The sequence below is a fragment of the Helianthus annuus genome, chromosome 7 (genome assembly GCF_002127325.2).
Source record: "Helianthus annuus cultivar XRQ/B chromosome 7, HanXRQr2.0-SUNRISE, whole genome shotgun sequence".
Classification (NCBI taxonomy): Eukaryota; Viridiplantae; Streptophyta; class Magnoliopsida; order Asterales; family Asteraceae; genus Helianthus; species Helianthus annuus.
Genome location: NC_035439.2, coordinates 128,659,285 through 128,670,669, shown reverse-complemented (window position 1 = coordinate 128,670,669; position 11,385 = coordinate 128,659,285). Strand labels below are relative to the sequence as shown.

The 11,385-nt window shown below is 31.5% G+C and overlaps 1 long non-coding RNA gene across 1 annotated transcript; it reads left to right on the top strand.

Moving 5' to 3' along the window:
- The first annotated feature begins 2,977 nt into the window (after window positions 1-2,977).
- Window positions 2,978-5,080, top strand: LOC110905868. The gene is made up of 3 exons (XR_002573485.2): window positions 2,978-3,111; window positions 3,622-3,688; window positions 4,946-5,080. It is a non-coding gene; the product is annotated as an uncharacterized LOC110905868 (long non-coding RNA).
- Window positions 5,081-11,385: the final 6,305 nt, after the last annotated feature.

Below are 11,385 nucleotides of genomic sequence, written 5' to 3'. Positions count from 1 at the left end.
GTGAGTAAAAGCGTTTCAACGGGGTGTCACAAAATAAAACACAAATTCTTTTAAAATAAAATTATTGTAATATCCGGAATATTTTTATAACTATAACCAATGTTGTAGAAGGCGCTAGGCGCTAGTCGGGCGGTGAGGTGTAGCCTAGGGATTAATCGGGATTAATCGGATTGGACTTTTTAAGTATAATTTTACAAATTTTTATATATATATAGATAACTTTATACTTTTTATTAATAAATTTACAAGTTTAGGAGATAACTTTATACTTTTTATTAATAAATTTAAAAGTTTAGGACCATATGTAAACTAGTGAAAGATGGAGGGGGTTAAATGTTAAAATACCTAAACTTAAATATTAAAATAGGTTTATAACTAAAATTTGGGCTTTAAACCCTGGGCCAGGTTTCAAAAATTGGGTTTTTTGGGTCAAAAAAACATGGGCCCGATTAGTCCGATTTTGACCAACTTTGACGATTTTTTCCGACTTTTACCGACTTTGACCGATTTAGACCATAACCGATTTTTTTGACCGACTAGCTTAAATTTAGGCAGTAACCCACCGACTAGCGCCTAGGCGCCGATTAATCGGCCGCCTAGGCCGATTTCTGCAACATTGATTATAACGGATGTTTTAAAACTACTCAAACTAAAAGGTATTTTTTATGTATATGTAAGTATGTTTTTATAAAAACAAAATATTAGACAAATTTATATCGATAACATAAACTACTAAATTAATTTGACGTTTAAAAAAATCGTGAATAAACTCCAATAAACAAACTCTAAATATATAATATGTAAATAATACAAATGCAATATTGAAAATATATATGCAGTTTAAGACATTCTATTATTTTCTATTGCATTTGTATTAGTATTATTTACATATTCTATATTTAGAATTTGTTCACTTAAGTTTATTAAAGATTTTTTAAACGTCAAATTAATTTATTAATTCTTTTATCAATATAAATTTGTCTAATATTTTGATTTTATAAACACTTACTAACATATACATAAAAAAATACCTTTTAGTTTGAGTAGTTTTAAAACGTCCGTTATAATATATATATATATATAAGAGTTAATTGCCTGGATGGTCCCTGTGGTTTCACGTTTTTTCACGTTTAGTCCCCACCTTTTGAAAATAGCAGGTATGCTCCCTATGGTTTGTTATTTTGTTACTCGGATAGTCCCCCGAGTAGATGTCAGTTAGTTTGGAAATAGGAGGTATGCTTCCTATGGTTTGTCATTTTGTTACTCGGATAGTCCCCTGAGTGCATGTCAGGGGACTATACGAGTAACAAAATGACAAACCATAGGGAGCATACCTGCTATTTTCGAAAGCTGGGGACTAAACGTGAAACCACAGGTACCATCCCGACAATTAACTCTATATATAATTATATAAATATTCCGGATATTACATTAACTTTATTTAAAAAGAATTTGTGTTTTAGTTATACTTTATATAAAAAGTAATTTATCTTGTCATTATTATTTACTTTATAAAAATATTAAAATCAGAATTTTTATAAAATAAATTTAAAACTAATTTTTATATGTGTTTATATATATAAATATATAATTATTAACAAATAATAATGTTTTTTCAAAAAAAAATATTTTACTATATATAATAACAATTTGCACAAATCAACCTTTATGTTATAAATAATCTTTTTGCACAAATCAACCTTTATGTTATAAAAAAAACATAGTATCCTCACATGCAAAGCATATGAGGTAACTTAACTGAGTTTTTGGACGACGTTCGTTGTAAAGGTTATAGAATGTTACAAAACATGAACATAAAGGTTAGGTTTTACCGATTTCATAGTGAAATATATGAAGTGCAGTTTAGGTATAACATAAAGGTTGATTTATGCAATTTTGTCTAAATACAAATAAATCTTAACATACAAATAGCTCTTAACATGAGAAGTGAAGGATGAAAATTTTATTTATTTTGTTTCTATCTACTTATGCATGATGTTAAGTTGCAAAATGTAAAAAGAAATTCTTGTATTTAGAGTAATTATGTGTAATTACCCAGGGTAATTATAATTACCCTAAGGTAATTATACTAGTGTAAATACACATTTTTTTCTTCAGATTTTGGGATTAACATTCGTGTTTAACAAGATAGGAAAAAACATAAAATAAAATAAAATAAAAAATTCCTCATTCACTTCTTACTTTAAGCCTATTTGTATATTAAAACTAATTTGTATCAAAACCTAACCCTATAAATATAAATACATACTTATGTTTCATTTTTTTTCAACATTATGATACAAATATAAATGGAGTTGTATTAAAAGTAAGTATTTTTTTTTTACCAAACTTAATCGATACTGGCCAAACAATATTGGTTCGTTACGATAGTCCTTTTTATGGTTCTAGTTTCTATCAACATTATGATCAAATGTTTACTAAAAACGTAGTTTTATTATAATTATAGTATTTTTACGGAACTCAACCGATACCGGCCAAACAAATCAAACCGGCTGTGTAGCCGGGATTACATGTAACACCCCAAAAACGGGTTTATTAATTATAATAAAGTAACAAAAAATAAACGGGTAAAATACTGTAGTGGTAAAAATAAACCCGGTAAATATTAGGATCTAAATAAATAAGCCTAATATTAACTAAAAAGTGAATCAAAGCTTTGGAGGAAACAAAGCTTATAAAAGACCTGAGGTAACGGGGTGTAACACCCCGAAAATATTAGAAAACGATAATTATTTACACATGGTAAATATATTGGTTCTACTGAATAATAACGTAACTAGGATTTACTAACCTAGTTAATCATAAATTGCTAAACAATAAGGAAGCTTGAAGCAAATTGGCCTAAATTATAAACCTATAAATGTTGAGGGACTAAACATGGGCAATTGGGATCAAGTTCTTTTACTAAAACAAAAAAAAAAATATAAAACACACATATGTGTGTGTGTCTGGCGAGTTCATCAGGAGCCAAAAAGGGGGGTCTTATTCACAACCCTAAACCACAAGAAACTCAAGAAAACAAGAGCAATCAAGCCAAAAGAATTGGGGCTTTAACTAAAATCGTGATCACCTAAGTTAGTAGATCACAAGGTATGTTGAATTTAGTCTTTTGGTTTTGGTTTGATTTCTTGATGAACACATGAAGTAGAAATCTAAACTTGCATGTTTGATTCTGGAATAAAGTTATGATAAATTCATGATTTATGACAAACCCTAGTCAATAATTTGATGCATTAGTGTCAATAGATATGAGATTTATAATCACCCATTTATGTATTAAATTGGCTTTGTAAAAAGATGATGAACACTAGAATTATGATTATTAATCTAGTGTTATTTGAGCTCCATGAAATAAGTCTAGGTGTTGATGTATAACTAGACATTTGAATTTGTGAAAAATGTTCAAAATTGGCTAAATGACTAGTTATGAAACTTGGTTATTGATTTAGCAAAACTATGCCCTTTAGGTGTTTGTTGAAATGCCTAAAAGAAAACTAGATGTTGAAATTTTCAGTAAAAACGCATTTTGAATGTTATGGTGAATTATGCGTTATATGAAATAATACGAGTTCTAAACAAGTCATTGATTGAACTCTATAGGCAAAGGAATTGAATCTTCAAGCGGACGAGCCGGAGTTGATGCGCGCTTGAAGGAAAAGCACTAAAGGTACGTAACTTCGGTTTCGTTATATTATGCATAAACAATAGTCTTAGAAATGTTAATGAGATTGTAGTGTCAATTGCGAGTTTGGTATGTCATAGAAGTGACGAAATTCACTCGACAAACCAAACGGGTCAAAATAGTTAATTAGAAATGTTGGTTGATAATATTGTTTAATTAGTCATGTATGGAATGTAAATAAAGTGATGTAACTCACTAGATAAAGAAACAAGTTAAAATATTGGGGGTAATGAGTTTGGTATGTTGATAAAATGGTGAATTGCATTAGACAACCACATGGGTCAAATAATGATCGAAATGGTAGTGTTCGAAGTAACTTAAATGTCACTCATTAAATTTGAATTATAAAAGCGTAAACCATGGAATGGACGTGATACGCTAAGATTGACAAGCTCGGGAATGGGTAATTATGGTTAGAAACCAATGTTGATGAATTATGCAAGTATGTAACTTGTTTCGTTACATTATGATAATTTGATATTGTAGTTATTCAAAGCTGGGTTTTAGAATAAGGATTTGTATTAGTTAAAGCGGCGATGATCACTACTTAATTGAACGGTCAAAACTAGATTAGAAAACGTTTGGTTATTGTTGAAATGGTGAACTCCATAAATCGGCCAAACGGGTCAAATAAATGTGTGTTTAATCGATACTATGAAATTATTGAAAGATTCCTTGGCGATTGTAGATCATAAGAGCGTAAACCATGGAATTGGTAATGAAACGCCAATGATCGTAAGCCCCGGAAGATGGGTAAAATAAGCCTTGTGGTCATAAAAATATTGATGATAGTTTTAGTGCAAAACTATGCGGTTCGAAGAAATATATTAGGGATTTATAGACTTTCAGCCCGTAAACCAAATTTTCAGTATGATAATTGTAATAGACACGTTGGTAATTAATTTACAGACGTATAGGAAAAAGAATCACCTAAAACGGACCTACGGATCAAAAGTTATGGGCATTTGAAGTTAAAATTGGTGAATTTCGGAGTTGGCAGGAAATGCAGGTCAAAAACCTGCACCTGCTGGAAAATGGTTTCCCCCGCGCCAGGCGACAAGATCCTTTGGATCTGGCGTGACACGCGGGAGTCCTCGCGACAAGTCAAGGGAGTTCTGGCGCGTCACGCGACAGGACCAAAACTGAAATTTTATTTTATTTTTTTGATGATTCGATACTAGAACTTGTTTAAATGCATTATATCAATGTCAAAACTAACTTTTTAAGTGGTTTTGACTCTAGGTGATGATGGGGTCTTTCCGGATGGCGATCAAGCATGTTTTGAAGAACCGAACACGAACTTTTGAAGCTTCCGCGTTAATTTAACTTTGTTTAGACAATGTTTATGATGTAATCAATTCACTAATCCTGTTTGAATGTTTAAACTAGTTGGTATTTAACTAGTATGTGATCATTTTAAAACTTTGGTTTTGTACTTGTGTTGGAGTAAAATACTTTTTATATAAAATCATGCATATTTTTATTAAATTCAAATAGAAATTAGATGGTTGTTACATTACAATTCGACCACTAGTAGGCTCCAAACCCGAAAAACCTTGCAGTTGGCAATTCATAGCATACACAATTCTTAAACTAAAAATTTCATAAAACAACGCAAAATATATAACCACCCTAATTCAAACAACATAAAACAAATAATCAATTTCAACGGTCCAATCATAACTACATAGGTAGGGTAACTTCAAGACAATGCCAGGGATCCTATCATCTCCATATACCTGATTAAAGTCACATACATGCTAAAACGTCAACTTAATTTTGCTGAGCGAGTTCTATTAATCAGTAAAAAAAAGAGAAACCTTAAAACATTAATAATCTGGTCATTCATTTCATAAATCATAACCGATTACCATTTCCCCTACAATCGACACAGGCTTTACAACGCGTGCCTTTCCTAGGTATAGATCTTTAACATTCCTGCATGTAACAAGTGTAGACTTTAACGTCCTCACCTGAAACACTTGTAGGACTATACAATCCCTGCCTGTAATCGATGCAAGACTTTTCATTCCCTTTTACCCTTTTCATTCCCTTGTACATATCATTAGTTCCATAATCGTTCCCTTACATTCGTGTTACATTCAAAATCGTTACCATTCACATTTCAAGAAAACAAATCATTGTTTAACCACGTTCATCTTGTACCATTAAACATTACCATGCATATTTAGAAAAAGTTCATCCTTGTTTAAAAATTGTTTCATTTCAACCGCATTAACAAATTACTATCTCGTGTCATGAATAGTTTTATAGGCACAAACATTTCAAACAGTTCGTCAAATCATTCATATATTGTCTATCATTAATTCAGAATAATTTCAATTAAAAACATATAAGATGGTTTTCCCTTGAATAATATTTTTTGTGAGATTAGTACATTGTTAATATTATTCAAACCGAAAATTTCATCAAATGATTATCTTACTAGTTTACTGCTTGAAATGATTTTAAAAATAGGATGAGAGGTAATTACTTTTTTCATCCACATGGCTTCCTGAAAATAACTATTACAGTCCATTAGTTTAAAATTTTCAAAACAGTACCGGTGGTTTCATTTTTGTTTTAATTAGACTCACCTCTGTTAGCCTCATCCGTTATTTTGTTAGTTTTATGTGAAATGACCATAATTCCCATGTTATTAAAGTTAAAAAATAATAAATAAATTTTATAAGCCCCTACCAGATTCCCTTTTTACTCTCTCTCTCTCCCTCTCTCTCTATGTGACAATTGTCAAATTTGCCTGTATCCGTACAATTATTAAACAGTGATTATGACTTAATGACTGTGCTAATTTACAATTAATGACATGAATTGCTTTCTGATTATTGATATCATACATACATGTGCAAAATGTCATATCATTGTTGCATGCAAACCTTCTTGATTCAAATGATGCACGAAACAAAGTTAGCACAGTTATCAGACAAATCAGAAAAATGCCAGAATATGCCAGAAACCAAGAGTTACACTAGTATAGTGTGTAGGAAAGTAAGGATCATAAAACTGCTTTCCTAGTGATAGTTTAAGTGCCGGAAAGTGCCTAAAACTCACATAAATTGCTGAATTCAGCAAAATTCAGCTTTTAAACAACTTAATATCATGCAGAAATATGGTTAAATGGTACAGAATGCTTTCCTAAGTGTCAGAAATCAAAACTGTCACAAAAGGTAACATAAAGCACACTAAACTTCGTAGTTTAGCACCTTAACAAACCAATAACCAACCAGAATAACCGGACACTACCCGAAACACGAAATTTTCACTAGAAGCATCGTTTTATCATTACCAAGCTAGTTATGGTCCCCGAACATCATAACACACTATATAACATCCTAATAACTAAGCACCTAGCTATAACACTTAGATTTCAACAATTAAACCTAACTAGCCATTTCAAACTAACCAAGACCCCCCCTCCATCTTACGGTCATGAGTGGGCCCCCACTCTTGATTTTATTTGATTATTAAATTAGATCATGTCTCCATCTTTAGTGAACATTATGACCATTAGAGAAAACCATGTTGGAAAATAATATAAGTGACCACTAGAACTTAAACTCTCATTCTCATTTCAACACAACACACACCATACTCTCTCTTCCTCTCCCTTGTCTTCGGTCGTAATCCGTACACACCACAACCATCATCATCATTCAATCTCCCACCATTTTCAAGGCATACAAGGGTGTAAGAAGCATAACAAGGAAGTTAGGAGCTCTTGGAAGTGGAAGGACCTCTCATACAAGCTTTTAACCACCTCATTCATCATCTACATCTTCTTGTGTTCATCCCTAGCCTTGAGCTAGTAGTAAGATCATTCTACACTCCATTTTACATCTTATTTAGTTGGTTAAAGAATGATACAAGTAACTTAACATGAAGAACACTAATGATCAAGAACATGAAACTTAAACATAAGCTTAAAAATCATAAGAATACATGTTGTTTAGTGTATGTGTTAGTCTTGATTGTTGATTGTTTGTGTTAATGATGTTAAACATCATATGATCTTGCTAGATGGTGATTAAAGACATAATCTAGCAAGATGAGAGGATGATTATGTTGTAGATCAAAGTGATCATCCTTATGTAAAGCATGAACTTGAAGTATAAATTGTTTTCTTGAAAGATGATGATCAAAGTGTGATGTAAATCATATAAATGGATGATTTCAAAAACTAATTTTTCAAGAAACCAAGTTAAAATACAAGATTTACATAAACTTGGTTCTTAAAGAAATTGATCACATTTTTAGTGGTTAATCAAGTGTAGAATCATGTGTTTAACAAGAAAAACTAAAGAAGAAATATTTTTAAAAAAATATTTTACAAGTTGTAAACATCTAAATTCTTCAAGAATGATGTTTTTAAATAAACAACCACACTTTAAAGGGTAACTAAGCCTACTAAACACACTAGTAAGTTACTACAAATTTTTATAAATTTTTCAAGTTCATGAAGTAGTGATTATGGCTTGATTTTGGCAAATTGGTAAGTGTTATTTGATTTGTTGTTGATTGTGATGATTTATAAAAGAAAATGATATGCTTTGAAAGCATGGAAACCTCCATTTTTAAGGGGAAACTATGGCAAAATTTTTCTAGAAATTAAACACTTAGAAAAATATTTTTAAACAAATATTTACAAGTATATTTTAAACCATGAATTTTCATATAAAGGTTGCCATAATTTTTGTTACAAAAATTATAAATATTGGAGGTTGGTTTTTGATAATAAAAGTGACTAAATATGTATTTAGGAGAATATATATTTAGATGTCACCATGTGTGTGATTATTTGTATATTATGTGTATTAGTTATATTATTTTAGGACTTAAAATAATATAACTCACCAAAATACCAAGAAAATACAATACAAAACATTACCAAAATTTTAAGAAATAAATATATAATTTATACCCAAAATATTGGATAAACCGAACAAGGAATATAACTTACATAAATATTCCGGAAATAAATTCATAAGTACATTTTGGTAATTGGTATTGTGGACACCAAGAGAATAAAAATAGGGGTGCCAATCGTATCGGGTTGATGGGTTGACGGGTTACGGGTTGGCGGGTTGAAATGTTCAACCCGAACCCGACCCATATTATTATTCGGGTCAAAGATTTCAACCCTAACCCGACCCATATTAATTCGAGTCAACCTGACCCGTTTAACCCATATTTTTAAATGAGTGATATAAGTTGACGATTTATAAACGAGTTGTTCGGTTTTAAGCGGGTTATCGATAACATGTTTAATGATGAGTATGAGTGTGATAAATAAATAATATAATGTGTTAAAATTAACATTATTATAACTAACCATGTAAATTAGAACCCGAAAAAACAAAAATATAAAATATTTTTTATCTAAATAGTTAAACGGGTTAATGGGTCAACCCGTTTTTATACGGGTCAACCTGAACCCGACCCGTTTTTAATACGGGTCAACCCGAACCCGACCCGTTTTTTTAAACGGGTCGTGTTAGTCGACCCAAACCTGTTTTTTCGTGTCGGGTTAACGGGTCGGGTTAACGGGTCGTGTTACAAAAATATGATTTTTACAATTATTACAAAGATATATCATATTTTTGACAAGAAGAAAATATATTATTTTTGGATAAATAAAAATCTATATGTTTTCTTGAAATTATTAGAAGATATATTATTTTTGGGAGAAAATATATATATTTTCTTAAATAAACTGAGAATATATTATTTTGGGTGAGAAATGGATTTATAAGTATTTTCTAAAGATAATCTTGAAATTATATTATTTTTTAGGTTTATATGAAAATGCAATTAGTTTTGCCAAGGGAAAAATTATAAATAATTTTTCTATGTAAGATTTCTTAAAATATATATTTCGAGAATATATATTGATGAATTTTTATTAAGAGTATTATTCCGGAAAAATAAATACAAAAATTAAGTATAAGAATACTTAATAAACACGATAACAATACGTATTCTCATACGTATAAATACACCGGAATACGCCACCGATACTTGGCAAAAATACACAAGGTTAAGAATATGAGTGTGAATACACCGGAATACGCCACCGATACCTGGCAAAAATACACAAGGTTAAGAATATGAGTGTGAATACACCCATCCTTGGGAAGTTATACATGTACAAATACATAAAAGTGTCAAGTTAAAATATATTATTTTAACTAATATTCCAAAAAATTTTTTTAATAAATATAATTTAAGTTAAAATATTTATTATTTTAACAAATAATTATATAACTTGGAATAATGTTGATGACACAAAGAAACGTAATTCAAAGACACTAATTAAGACTAAGGTCAAGGCACGACCCACCCGTCTAATAAACCGTAGTACGTTGTAGGTAACCGTGCACACAAGTAGCAGCTTTGGGTTGCATTGGAATCAAGACGCAAGATTGTGAGTTCATGTCCTCCTTTTCTTTTAACTATTTTCGGTTTTATAACTTCGGGGGTGAAGTACATGTTACAAATTATTTACAAACGTTTACATATGTTATGGTTAACTAAGGAATGTACTGCTAGATCACGTGAGTGGTGGGTACAACGCTTAAGACCATTAATCCTCGTAGTAGGACCGAGAGACATGAGTGATAGATCTATTTGGGTGTTGCAAGCCCCACCCATGAGGACCGGGATTTGGCCCATGAGGTGACTATGTCTTCCAGCCGAAAGCCCGGTACAAAATCCGCTAGGATTAAGCCTTCCTGCACCACGTCACACATATTAATGGCCTTGCAAACCATTAATTGATCTGTTTCCTTGTTTGCTTTCATACCGGTTTACAAAACATACATACTTACAATGATTACAAGGTTTATTCGTGCACACATACAAAGCACATGAACTCGCTCAACTTTTGTTGATGTTTTCAAACTACATGTATTTCAGGAAACTAAGTATGGATATGGCGGGCGCTGAAGTTTTCAAGTCATATCTCTAATAAAAGATGTCATCCGAAGTCGAAGGGTTTGGGTTATGTATTTTATCTTGGATAAGATACACGGCTCAAAGCCTAGTTTGTTAGTGTCATTTGGCAAGTCCTTATGGAACTTAAAACTTTGTTGGTGTTGTATTTTGAACATGAAGTCTGTGTTTGGGATTTGAAAACAATGTTGTTTGTAATGTTTTAAATCAATCTATGGATGAACATCTTGGGTTTTATCATATAGTTGTTTGTTATGGTTGAATGCAATGATATTAAGCAAGTCATACATAATCACGCTTCCACAAAAGTCAGGGTGTGACACTCTACCCCCTTTTTCTCGCTTTATTTACCGTCACACCTCACCCCTGTAACCACAATCAAAACACTCATCTTCACTATTACAATCAACAAACAAATAGAATACCCTATTTTAGGTTAAGGTTAGGAGATTGATCGGTTTGGTAGAGGTGAACAGTGGGGACTGGCTATGTGAGTGACTAGGTTGGGGCGTGTGGTGATGGCGATTACGGGTGGGGGTCGTGCTCGATGTTGGTGCCGGGATGGTGCTTTAATTTGATGATGAGGGGGTGTAACGCCAAGTTTTTTGGAACTTTCCTTATTTAGAAAGTTTGTTTGTATTTCTATTTATGGAAACTTGTATTTTCATTGTATTCGTATTTCATTTTCGATCTTTGTAATCCGAGGCTTTGAT